The following is a 13,704-nucleotide window of genomic DNA, read 5'->3' as shown; positions in this document are numbered from 1 at the left end:
GGCAATAATCAATAGCTTACCAACCAAAAAGAGTCCAGGACCAGCCGAATTCTACCAGAGGTACAAGGAGGAACTGGTACCGTTCCTTCTGACACTATTCCAATCAATAGAAAAAGAGGGAATCCTCCCTAACTCATTTTATGAGGCCAGCATCATCCTGATACCAAAGCCTGGCAGAGACACAACAAAAAAAGAGAATTTTAGACTAATATCCTTGATAAACATTGATGCAAAAATCCTCAATAAAATACTGGCAAACTGAATCCAGCAGCACATCAAAAAGTTTATCCATCATGATCAAGTGGGCTTCATCCCTGGGATGCAAGGCTGGTTCAATATACGCAAATCAATAAGTGTAATCCAGCATATAAACAGAACCAAAGACAAAAACCACATGATTATCTCAATAGATGCAGAAAAGGCCATTGACAAAATTCAACAACCCTTCATGCTAAAAACTCTCAATAAATTAGGTATTGATGGGACATATTTTAAAATAATAAGAGCTATCTATGACAAACCCACAGCCAATATCATACTGAATGGGCAAAAACTGGAAGCATTCCCTTTGAAAACTGGCACAAGACAGGGATGCCCTCTCTCACCACTCCTATTCAACATAGTGTTGGAAGTTCTGGCCAGGGCAATTAGGCAGGAGAAGGAAATAAAGGGTATTCAATTAGGAAAAGAAGAAGTCAAATTGTCCCTGTTTGCAGATGACATGATTGTATATCTAGAAAACCCCATTGTCTCAGCCCAAAATCTCCTTAAGCTGATAAGCAACTTCAGCAAAGTCTCAGGATACAAAATCAATGTGCAAAAATCACAAGCATTCTTATACACCAACAACAGACAAACAGAGAGCCAAATCATGAGTGAACTCCCATTCACAATTGCTTCAAAGAGAATAAAATACCTAGGAATCCAACTTACAAGGGATGTGAAGGACCTCTTCAAGGAGAACTACAAACCGCTGCTCAAGGAAATAAAAGAGGATACAAACAAATGGAAGAACATTCCATGCTCATGGGTAGGAAGAATCAATATCGTGAAAATGGCCATACTGCCCAAGGTAATTTATAGATTCAATGCCATCCCCATCAAGCTACCAATGACTTTCTTCACAGAATTGGAAAAAACTACTTTAAAGTTCATATGGAACCAAAAAAGAGCCCACATCGCCAAGTCAATCCTAAGCCAAAAGAACAAAGCTGGAGGCATCACACTACCTGACTTCAAACTATACTACAAGGCTACAGTAACCAAAACAGCATGGTACTGGTACCAAAACGGAGATATAGATCAATGGAACAGAACAGAGCCCTCAGAAATAACGCCGCATATCTACAACTATCTGATCTTTGACAAACCTGAGAAAAACAAGCAATGGGGAAAGGATTCCCTATTTAATCAATGGTGCTGGGAAAACTGCCTAGCCATATGTAGAAAGCTGAAACTGGATCCCTTCCTTACACCTTATACAAAAATTAATTCAAGATGGATTAAAGACTTAAATGTTAGACCTAAAACCATAAAAATCCTAGAAGAAAACCTAGGTATTACCATTCAGGACATAGGCATGGGCAAGGACTTCATGTCTAAAACACCAAAAGCAATGTCAACAAAAGACAAAATTGACAAATGGGATCTAATTAAACTAAAGAGCTTCTGCACAGCAAAAGAAACTACCATCAGAGTGAACAGGCAACCTACAAAATGGGAGAAAATTTTCGCAACCTACTCATCTGACAAAGGGCTAATATCCAGAATCTACAATGAACTCAAACAAATTTACAAGAAAAAAACAAACAACCCCACCAAAAAGTGGGCGAAGGACATGAACAGACACTTCTCAAAAGAAGACGTTTATGCAGCCAAAAAACACATGAAAAAATGCTCATCATCACTGGCCATCAGAGAAATGCAAATCAAAACCACAATGAGATATCATCTCACACCAGTTAGAATGGCAATCATTAAAAAGCCAGGAAGCAACAGGTGCTAGAGAGGATGTGGAGAAATAGGAACACTTTTACACTGTTGGTGGGACTGTAAACTAGTTCAACCATTGTGGAAGTCAGTGTGGTGATTCCTCAGGGATCTAGAACTAGAAATACCATTTGACCCAGCCATCCCATTACTGGGTATATACCCAAAGGACTATAAATCATGCTGCTATAAAGACACATGCACATGTATGTTTATTGCGGCATTATTCACAATAGCAAAGACTTGGAACCAACCCAAATGTCCAACATTGATAGACTGGATTAAGAAAATGTGGCACATATACACCATGGAATACTATGCAGCCATAAAAAATGATGAGTTCATGTCCTCTGTAGGGACATGGATGAAACTGGAAATCATCATTCTCAGTAAACTATCACAAGAACAAAAAACCAAACACCACATGTTCTCACTCATAGGTGGGAATTGAACAATGAGAACACATGGACACAGGAAGGGGAACATCACACTCTGGGGACTGTTGTGAGGTGGGGGGAGGGGGGAGGGATAGCATTGGGAGATATACCTAATGCTAGGTGACGAGTTAGTGGGTGCAGCGCACCACCATGGCACATGTATACATATGTAACTAACCTGCACATTATGCACATGTACCCTAAAACTTAAAGTATAATTTAAAAAAAGTGGGGAACCAGCTTAATGCCAGTGTCCACTGCTGCTTACAGGTTGGGTTACTTATAGATATGGGTGGAAGGGGTCTGGGCAGTATGGCTTGCTGCCCTGGAGAATGTTGATAATGTGTTCCCAGGATGAGGTGGTTCTGGCTCTTGTACTGGCAGAATGTGGTGTTCCTTGCACTTGCTCCCAGCAGAATATGAGGCAGGCTGTTTCTCATGGCTCCAACCCCCGTGGAATGTTTTACTTTCACCAAGGTCTGCGAAATGGCGGGGGACTTACAAAATGGTGCAGTTTGGACTAACATTCTGTATTGATATTCCCCCATTTCGTTCCTGATATTGGTAGTTTATATGCTATTTTCCTTCATTGTAAATCTCCCAAGAGATTTGCCAGTCTTGTGGGTCTTTTTTCAAATAACTGGCTGTTTGTTCTATTGATTTTCCTATTTTTCTGTTTCCAGTTTTATTGATTTTTGCTGTTTATTTCCTTCTTTTCTGCTTGTTTTGGGTTTATTCTGCTCTACTTTTTCTATGATCTTAAAGGGGGAGCATAGCAACTCCTCTTTTTTTTTTTTTTTTTTGACAGAGCCTCACTCTGTTACCCAGGCTGGAGTGCAGTGGTGCAATCTTGACTCACTGCAACCTCCGCCTCCCAGGTTCAAGCCATTCTCCTGCCTCAGCCTCCCGAGTAGCTGGGACTACAGGCATGTGCAACCATGCCTGGCTAATTTTTTTGTATTTTTATTGGAGACAGGGTTTCACCACGTTGGTCAGGCTGGTCTCAAACTCCTGACTTCAAGTGATTTGCCCGCCTTGGCCTCCCAAAGTGCTGGGATTACAGTCGTGAGCCACCATGCCCGGCCTCTTCCTTTCTAATTATATTAGCTTCCTATTGCTGCTGTAACAAATTACCACAAATTTAGCAACTTAAAACAACATGAATTTATCATACAGTTCTGAAAGTCAGAAATCCAAAATCAGTTTCCCTGAGCTGAAATCAAGGTGTCGGCTGGCTTGTATTCCCTCTGGAGCTGTAGGGGAAAATCCATTTCCTTGCTTTTTCCAGCTTCTAGAGGCTGACTGCGTGCCTTGGTTTGTAGCCCCTTCCTCCATCTTCAAAGCCAGCAGTGCACAGCACCTTCTCTTGGCTCTATCCTGTGCTTCCATCCTTATATATTTTCTCTTTCTGTGGCTGATTCTCCTGACTCCTTCTTATAAGGACCCTTGTGATAATATTGGATCCACCTGGATAATCCAAGATAATCTCATCACAAAAGTGTTAATTTAGTCACATCCAGAAAGTCCCTTTTACTATGTTAAGGCAACACATTCACAGGTACTAGAGATTAGGATATTTACATCGTTACGGGAGCTATAATTCAGCCTACCACACTAATGTGTGCATTTAGTGCTTAAATTTCACTTTCATCACTGAATCTCCTTACTGTCACTACCTATGTCTCACAAATTTTGATATACTGTATTTCCATTTTCACTCACTTAAATACATTTTTAAAATTTCCCATGAGACTTCCTCTTTGATCTATGGATTATTTAGAAGTGTGTTTTTAGTTTTTAAGTGTTTGGAGAGTTTCCTGTTATCTTTCTGTTATTGATTTGTAGTTTGATTCCATTTAGGCCATAGAACACCCTTTGAGTTTAATTTTAATCTTTAAAACTTTAATCTTTAAAATTTATTTAGGTTTCTTTTATGGCTCAGGTTATGGTCTATCTTGGTATATGTTCCATGGCATTTGAAAAGAATGTATATTCTGTTGCTGTTAGGTAGAGATTTCTGTATATGTCAGTTAGATCGTGTTGACTGCTGTTGACTGGTGGTATTACGTTCTTCTATATCCTTGTATATTTTCCTTTATTTTTTTTTGTAGAGACAGGTTCTCACTCTGTCACACAGGCTGGAGAGCAGTGGCATAATCATAGCTCTCTGCAACCTCATCCTCTTGGGCTCAAGTGATCCTCCTGCTTCAGCCTTCCAAGTAGCCAGGACTGCAGGTGCACACCATCTTCCCCAGCTAATTTTGTTATTGTTGTAGAGATGGGGTCTTGCTATGTTGCCCAGGCTCCTGTTGCAGATTTTTTGTCTACTTGTTCTAGCAGGTATTGATAGAAGGGTGTTAAAGTGTCCAGCTATAATTGTAGAGTCTATTTCTCATTTCAGTTCTAACACTTTTTGTGTCACATATTTTGCAGGTCTGTTGTTTGAAACACATACACATACAATCACTATATCTTCTTGATGGACTGATGTTCATCATTACATAATGTCCCTGTCTGTCTCTGGCAATTTTACTAAAAGTAAAATCTTAAAGTAATATCAGATATTACTTCATCTGATATTAGCATAGCCACTCCTGCTTTCCTTTGCTTGCATAATTCTTTTTCCATCCATTTACTTTCAATTTCCATACATTTGAAGTGAGTTTCTTTAGACAGCATGTAGTTGGGTCATGTTTTTAAATATGCTCTACCAATTTGTTTTTTAATTGGTGTATTTAGACCATTTACACTTCCTGTAATTATTTATATGTTTGGGCTTAAGTATCCCCTTTTATTTTTTGATTTATATTTCTTCTGTCTGTTTTTCTTTACTTTTTCCTGTCTTCCTGTGGGTTGTATGAATATTATTTAGAATTCCATTATGATGTATCTATTATGTTTTTAGTGTATCTGTTTGTATAGTTTTTATAGTGGTTGCTCTAGATATTGCATTATATATACATAATTTTTCACAGTGTACTGGTGTCATCATTTTACCAGTCCTAGTAGGATATAGAAATCTTACCTCCAGTTATGGCTCTTTAATCATTTTCACTTGTTTATAATAATATATTAAGTATTTCCTCTATAAACATGTAGAATCACATCATACAGTGTTGTAATCTTTGTTTCAACTGTCAAATGTAATTTAGAAGACTTAAGCAGAGAAGGAAAGCCTACTGTTTTTTGTACTTACTGTGTTCTTTTTCCTTCCTGATGTTCCATGACTCCTTCTTTTTGCATTTTTTTTCTCTTTAGCTAACTTCTTTTAGCTGTTCTATTAGGGTAGGTCCTCTGGTGATGAATTCTCTTATTTTTCCTTCATGTGAGAATGTCTTGATCTCCCTTTCATTTCTGAAGAATATATTCTCTGTGCATAGAATTCCAGGTTGAGAGTCCTTATCTTTCAGCATTTGAAAAATATTGTACCACTTCCTTTTGGTCTCCAACTGTTATTCATTATTATTTATTCATAAATGCCCATCCGTACCTATTTTAAATACATCTACATAGTAAAATATAGTTATGTAAAACTTCTGAGTTTACTCAGTCAGATCTAATTTTTTACTTGTAGCATCAATAAAATTTACTTCTGTACCAATAACAATTACATACAAGGGTCAACAATTTAGCTCCCTAAAATTAAGCATCCCTGAAATTCAATGGAAAGGATTTTCTAATAACATGCTCACATTTTTAAACCTATTTGGAGCAACAGTTGGAAATATGTGATGAATAAGCTGAATAAATTATACAGAAGTGTTCTATCTAATTTACTAACTGAGAGGCCAAGGCAGAAGGATCTCTCAAGGCCAGCAGTTCAGAACCAGCCTAAACAACATAGTCAGACCCCCATCTCCACAAAAATTAAATGGAATTAAAATTTTAAATTAGCTGAGTGTGGGGCTGAGGTTCTAGTTACTTGGGAGACTGAGGCAGGAGGAACACTAGAGCCCAGAAGTTCAAGCCAGCAGTGAGCCATGATTATACCACTGCACTCCAAACTGGTTGAGAGAAGGAGACCCTGTCTCTTTAAAATAAATAAATAAATAAATTGTAGCAGGACAAGCCACAGACAAAACCCCTCAGACACCGAGTTAAAGAAGGAAGGGCTTTATTCAGCCGGGAGCTTCAGCAAGACTCATGTCTCCAAAAACCGAGCTCCCCAAGTGAGCAATTCCTGTCCCTTTAAGGGCTCACAACTCTAAGGGGGTCCACATGAGAGGGTCGTGATCGATTGAGCAAACAGGGGGTACGTGACTCGGGGCTGCCTGCACCGGTAATTAGAATGGAACAGGACAGGACAGGGATTTTCATGGTACTTTTCTATACAATGTCTGTAATCTATAGATAACATAACCGATTAGGTCATGGGTCAATCTTTAACTGCCAGGCCCAGGATGTGGGCCTGGTAGATTTTACTTCTTTCTTTGGAGGCAGAAATTGGGCATAAGACAGTATGAGGGGTTGTCTCCTCCCTTAAAATCACGAACTGGTGGTACAGTGAGGAGCTATTCCTTCCAAAATCTTTTAAAAACATTACTGGTCATGGCTGAGAAAAGTGTCTCTGGAGTCTTAAAGTTAGCGAAAATAATTTTTCCAAATATAATTATCTTACTCCACATAAGAAGTCTTGTAATCCAACCTGTAGAGAGTTGCCATGCACTGTGACTTACTTTGTATAATATAGTTCTCAACCCTTTGTACTCATATGTGTGAGAAACTCTCAGTATCTCTCATTACACACAGTGATTTCAACATACCATAAATGGGCTGATTAAAAGTGAGGTCACTTTATGTACAAGGAAATACTATTCTCTGAGTTACATGGCTCAGATAACTCACAAAACCATCTACACCACATCACAGTGCATTTGGGGTACACAAATTCTACTATCAGCTACAAATTCATAGAGCCTGGAACTTCCAGGAAAATCAAGCAAATATAAAGAATCTGAATTTAGAAGCCAACTAATACAATAAAAAAGTAATTTTTAAAAGCCTGATTAAATTTTCAGTTAAAATATTCACATAATACTACACACTTTGAGAACTTTTAGTAATTAAAAGAATGGCTTTTAAAACTTACTTAAAACTGTTTAATGAGAACAGGTGGCTAGAGAAGCATTTTATACCACAGATGATTAAATGGACTCACCTTGTAAAGGGGTCATGAAAAAATAAGTTAAAAACAAGTAAAGTGCGTTAAGAGATCAGTAAAATAATTTGGAAAACTATACATACTTCAATAAAATGTTAATACATTTCCAAAAACACTAAATGTTAAGCTTTTTGTCTTGAAAAATACACAAAAATGTTTTATTTAAAAGATAAAAGTAGAAATTACTCTTTAAAAATCAACAAAGTAAAATTTTGAGATACAAAATGGTATATTAGGGGTCGGGGGAGTTTTCTTTTTAAAAAATAATAATGACTAAAGGAAACTCATGAAGTTTAATATCAATGTGAAAAATTACTATAAAATGATTTTTAGCCCCACTTGTTAAGAAACTATATTATACAGTATTATATGCTATTTCTTTTCTAGAGCACCAAATAATCATCTGATATTAGGTGTTTTACACTGTAAATGAGCTAATTTGTTTATTTATTTATGGAGATAGGTCTCACTCTGTAACCCAGGCTGGAGTGCAGTGGAATGAACACAGCTCCTTGCAGCCTCGACCTCCTGGGCCCAAGCAATCCTCCTGCCTCAGCCTCCCAAGCAGCTGAGACCACAGGTGCACACCACCATGTCTGGCTAATTATTAAAAAATAATTTGTGTGGAGCTGGAGTCTCACCTTGTTGCCCAGGCTGGTCTCAAACTCCTGGGCTCAAGCAATTCTCACATCTCAGCCTCCCAAAGTGCTGGGATTACAGGTGTGAGCTACTGGGCCCAGCCCTAATTTGTTTTTAAATCCAAAAATAAATCAACCACAGAAGATACCACTCTAACTTTTAGTATTTTAAAATATTTTCTGCATAGCTTCCCCAAATATTAGCATTCTAATTGTGACCAGCATTACGGTTTTTAATGAGCCTAATCCAAGTAAATAATAAACAAATGCGCATGAAAACTGTGAGAAATAACAATTGGTGTATGCTTATGTTCCATAGTTATCAAGTTTACCTTTAAGTTGCATGTTTAGTTTTTCCTTACAACTTAACACTAGATACAGGAAACTCTAGAAGTCATAAACAAAGACTAAACAAAATCCCCTCTTCTTGCCAAGATGTGTACATGATTGCAGTAGACTTATGCTGAATATAAATATATGTTACATACATGTCTCTTATTCTATACAAAATCTCAGCCAATATTTTCCCACAAAGGAGAGGAATTTGTTCTCTCAAATTGAAAGTTTTTGCCCTTTAAAAAGGTTATTTTAAATAGCCCTAAAGAAATATGTTCTGAAAATAACAGTTGTATCATATTCCACTTACTATTTTCCGGTTGAAAACTTCAATAAAATAAGTTTACCATAGTCAATAAGCCTGTTCAATGAACACTGAAAAATAAAAATTTATCCCCAGAGTGATTACAAGTGAAAATGTGTGCTATTTCAAAATTACATGTACCTCTTTAAAAATCAGGGCAATTAATAGAACTTAAATCATATTAGCTAAATTCAAATTTAGCCCCTAACAATAAAGTTTTCTTATTCCTTTATAGTGTTTTACAAAATAATGAATTACTTAATTATCATAATTTTCTTTTGCTACTTATTTCAAACTATAAAGTTAGGACTGCAAATTGATGTAGGTATCTTATATTATTGGTCTACACCTACTTATTTATAAACATTAATGGAAACAATACTGTTTCAATCTACCACAAGGATTTCCTTCTATTTTACAAGCAAGAACTTCTAACCCAGCTCAACAACAAATCACACTTTAAATTTGGGTTTGAAAACATGTATTATTAGAGGCACATGTTTAAAAACAAGTACAGTATGAAATCTTGCTTTTCAGTGAGCCAGTGAATTTTCATTTGTTTGTTTGTTTCTATGAATATTTGGTTTACTTCCTTCTTCTGGGCAAAATTAGTATGCAATTCTCATTAGCAAGTCAAAAACCTACAGACCTAAACTATATGAAAACTTAACTTGGTATTGTTAGATGGAGACAGGTAAGCTAACACCAAAAGAACAACTGTACTAAATTTTAACACTATTCTTTAATAGTTCCATTTTCCTGAGTTTGCGTTTGTTCTTTGGCATTGGTTTAGGATATAATCCATTTTTCAGAAGGTGTTGCTTGCTGAGGCCAATTTGGGCACCATGCTAAATCTGGAAAGAGCATAAAGCTTCAAGAGGGTGAAGCAAAGTCTCTTGTATGTAATTATTTTTCTCCAAGATGGAAAGAGCAACAGGTGCACACTCCAGTGTAGAAAGACATCTATTAATTGGCTGCATCCGAATTACATACTGACTAGAAATGCTCGTTTTTAACTGCACCTGTTTGGGGGTGTCAGAACAAGGAATTCTTACAGAAAATGTCCTTAGCCTGGCTCCGTGTACCATCAATGACGATGATTGTAGAAGGATAAACAGGAGAATCTAATATAAATTCTTCCAGATTAGCAGCTTCAGCCCCTGGATATAATATTAATGTACCAAACTACCGGCAAACAGTTGAAAGTTCAGGATCTCTTTCTTCACTGAAGCGACGACCAGTCTTCACTTTGCGCTTGTCCTGGGGGAGGCATGCTGCTGGTAGAGGAACTGTCCGCAACATTTTGTCTTCCTCTGCTGGATGCTGAATTATGCACAAGTAGGTAGAGATATGCAACGGGTGCGCTGGGAGAAATGGACAAAAACACACTTTCTGAGGCCGGCTTGCAGCGGCTGCACTCAGGCCTCAGCTCGGCCGGCTCCACCTGCAGCTCCCACAGCCCGCCCGCACTAGCGTCGTCCGCCTCTGCTCCCAGGGCAGCCGTCGCCAGCACTGCGCCGCCCTCCCGCCGCTCCTTGTAGTTTGGCGTCTGAGACCTTGAGGCCCCAGGCGGCCGCGCGACGGGGTCGCGCCTCTTTCTGCGACTCCATGGCGGACACTCTGGTCAGGCCTTCGATATAATATTTCAATATAGACATAAGGAATAGATTGTATGTGTACATACAGATATGGATATAACATAAGTAACTAAATTAAAACAAATGTCCATAATTTGGCCCAATTAGAAATCCAGAATGTATATACCAAAGAATTTATATTACAAAAAGATAAAACGACACTGATTAGATTTTTTGTCTCTACAACATAAGGTCTAAGTTAACTTTAGCATTTGCTAAAATATACCAGCTGACATACTTCATGGACTCAATCAATACTGGGGCTCCAATTATACTTGGAGTGGGCCGCAGTGGCTTACACCTGTAATCCAAGCACTTTGGGAAGCCGAGGTGAGTGGATCACCTGAGGTCAGGAGTTCAAAACCAGCCTGGCCAACATGGTGAAACCCTGTCTCTACTAAAAATACAAAAATTAGCCAGGCATGGTGGCAGGTGCCTGTAATCCCAGCTACACGGGAGGCTGAGTCAGGAGAATCACTTGAACCCGGGAAGCAGAGGTTGCCGTGAGCCAAGATAGCATCATTGCACTCCAGCCCAGGCAACAAGAGCGAAACTTCTTCTCAAAAAAATACATATTATACTTGGGGTTCTCATTAAATTTAAATATTGTACCCCCTCTAATCTTAAAAAGGTAACTAAAGTCAAAAAATATTTTGGATAACTATCCCTCACTTTACTGCTTTGGTTGAATTTCCCATAGTTTTGTACCCATTGCTTTAAAGTATCTCATATTGGACACAGACTCTCTGACACAACAAATAATAAACTAAAGTTAAAATTTTGGCACTTAAAAAATGGCTTGATAAAATGGGACCCTATAAATCCCTCTTTAAAATAGTTAATATGGCACAATTTAAGTTAGAATAGGCCCTTCAAGGATTAAGACTTGTTATATAGAACCTCATTATGAAAGGGGATAATTATCCCCACTGCTTCTCATTTAACAGCTCAATTTTGCCTATTTGAGCCTTTTGGGAGGCCAAGACAGGAGGATTGCTTAACCCCAGGAGTTGAGACCGGCCTGAGCAATGTAGTGATACCCTATCTTTACAAAAATTTTAAAAATTAGCCAGGTGAGTTGGTGTGTGTCTGTAGTCCTAGCTACTCAGGAGGCTTAGGTGAGAGAATCTTTTGAGCCCAGGTGTTCAGTGATGCAGTAAGCTATGATCACACCACTGCAATCCAGCCTGGCCAACAGAGCAAGACCTTGTCCCTAAAAAAAAATAAATAAATAAAAAGTAATGGAGATTATTGCCTTCTCCTAGAGGTAGTTGTTTCCTATTAGTCAACTCCTTGACCCACTCACTCCCCAGTGCCCTCCCCTACCACACCCTCAAGCTTCCCCCTGCCGACCTCTTGTCTTATGTCTCTGACCATGACCACCCCTTCCCCTTGGTTATACACACATACACGAATGTACGCATACATTATTAATGTATCAGCCATACTGTTCAACAATATGACTGCCAGACCTGCTACTTTGATATATGTATAATTCAGACTTTTAATCCACTTTACAACTCCACCAAGATTATACTAAAGACCCCCCAAAATTTCAGATCTACTTTCTTGACTAATGATGCACACATGAAAAACTTACTGATGGGCCAGATTGCAAGGACTCCTCGTATATCCACTTGTGTTCTTCCTTCTTACTCTCATAGTAAACATTTTCTAGGCTGTTTAGGTGAGCTTATGCCTCACTCCCTAAATACGTCCACTATCACTACTCCAGGTTTCTTGCAATGATGCCAAATAGGCACGGGGCCAATGACTCTTATTGTATTTTCTTATATTCTGTATTTGTCTATTTGGCATCCAGGCACCTGGAGGCTTCATCAAAGTTTACATTTTCTTTTGCTGATGTTTCAATTTATCCTACAAAACTATGTTCCATGTAGATCTAGCCCATCTTGAGGCTGCTGTTTCTGCATTCATCCTCCCATGGTCAGATTTCTTGGCCAACAGAACCACAGAAACTGGTCTGCCATGAGTTAACGTTTAGTCCAAATCATTTTTCCACTTTGGCTCTGCTTCAAATGGGACTGGGCTGGTGATACTGAAGACAATCAATGCACCTATAAATTCCAGACAACGGGCTCTTGTCATTTTCCCAATCTTTCCTCATCGCAATGTTCCACAGCTGCAGTTGTGCCAAGGCCTCTGAGTCCCAGTGGAGCTCCTTCAGTGCACAGTTCACACAATGGTGAACTGGCTTGGAGATGCCAAGAGGAGTTCTGGTGCACACAGTGTGTGATGATGATGGTCTTGCCCGTGCCCAGGTCACCCATACTGGCAGCTGGTACAGGCTGACACACTGTGCTGGCCACAGTTCAGGGCTGGAGAGAGACTCCAGGAGTGCAAGTATGCTCTCCTTTTAGGTTCTTCATTTTGATTCATCTCTTCATTGGCTGGATTTCATTGTAACATAGTTTTCAAGAAGGTAGAAGGGTACGTTCCGTTCCCTATATCCTTTGATAAGAATGTCTGCCTATTTCCTTTATAGTCATACATCATCTCGTTTGGCAAAATATGTGTTAGTAAAACTTTTCTCAGAATACTGAATGCATTGATCGACTTCCTCTGGCATTGGACACAGTGGTGGAGAAGGCTGAGGCCCTGATGGGTAATTTAGGCTCTATTCTCTGTTCCAAGATCCCACTGAAGGTCTTAGGCATGAATTCAGAACACCCAGCCAAGGTTGTATCCCACTCTGCTGAGCTTCATCTTGGTCCCTTTGCGTCCCTTTGCTCATCTTAGATGAGTGGGAAATGCCAGACCCTGGTGCTCCTTCCTCTTGTTGATGAAAACTCTCATTGTCTAAAAGAGTTTCTACTTATACCTTGGCTGCTTTCCTTCAAATCTTAGTTAGAGAGGATTTTCCACATTTTGTCATCTCACACTTCTTTATTCAGAACTGCTTGTAGAAAAATAAAGTAACCATTCTTGTGAGTTCTTTAAAGGTGCTAGCTGACCAGTTAGGAAATCCACAACCCTTCCAAGTAAATAGTGTGAAAGTAGCTCAAGAAGATCCAGAGAATTCCTGGAGTTTTGTTTTGAGGAAATGAGTTTTGCCTTCTTATTCATTCCCACTGTGGAAATTCTGAGTTTCATCAAGGATAATCTTTTTTAAGTTATAATTGTTTTCTAGGTATATGCTGGGAGATTTTCACTGTTGTCATTAAGAATAAAAGTGTTGCAA

General features: G+C 38.7%; 1 pseudogene; it reads right to left on the bottom strand.

Moving 5' to 3' along the window:
• Window positions 1–5,862: 5,862 nt before the first annotated feature.
• On the bottom strand, window positions 5,863–12,201 carry LOC101142498 (tRNA-uridine aminocarboxypropyltransferase 2-like; annotated as a pseudogene).
• Between the last annotated feature and the right edge of the window lie 1,503 nt (window positions 12,202–13,704).

The sequence above is a fragment of the Gorilla gorilla genome, chromosome 4, assembly GCF_029281585.2.
Source record: "Gorilla gorilla gorilla isolate KB3781 chromosome 4, NHGRI_mGorGor1-v2.1_pri, whole genome shotgun sequence".
In the NCBI taxonomy this organism is placed as follows: domain Eukaryota; kingdom Metazoa; phylum Chordata; class Mammalia; order Primates; family Hominidae; genus Gorilla; species Gorilla gorilla.
This window is presented reverse-complemented; position numbering and strand designations above follow the sequence as displayed.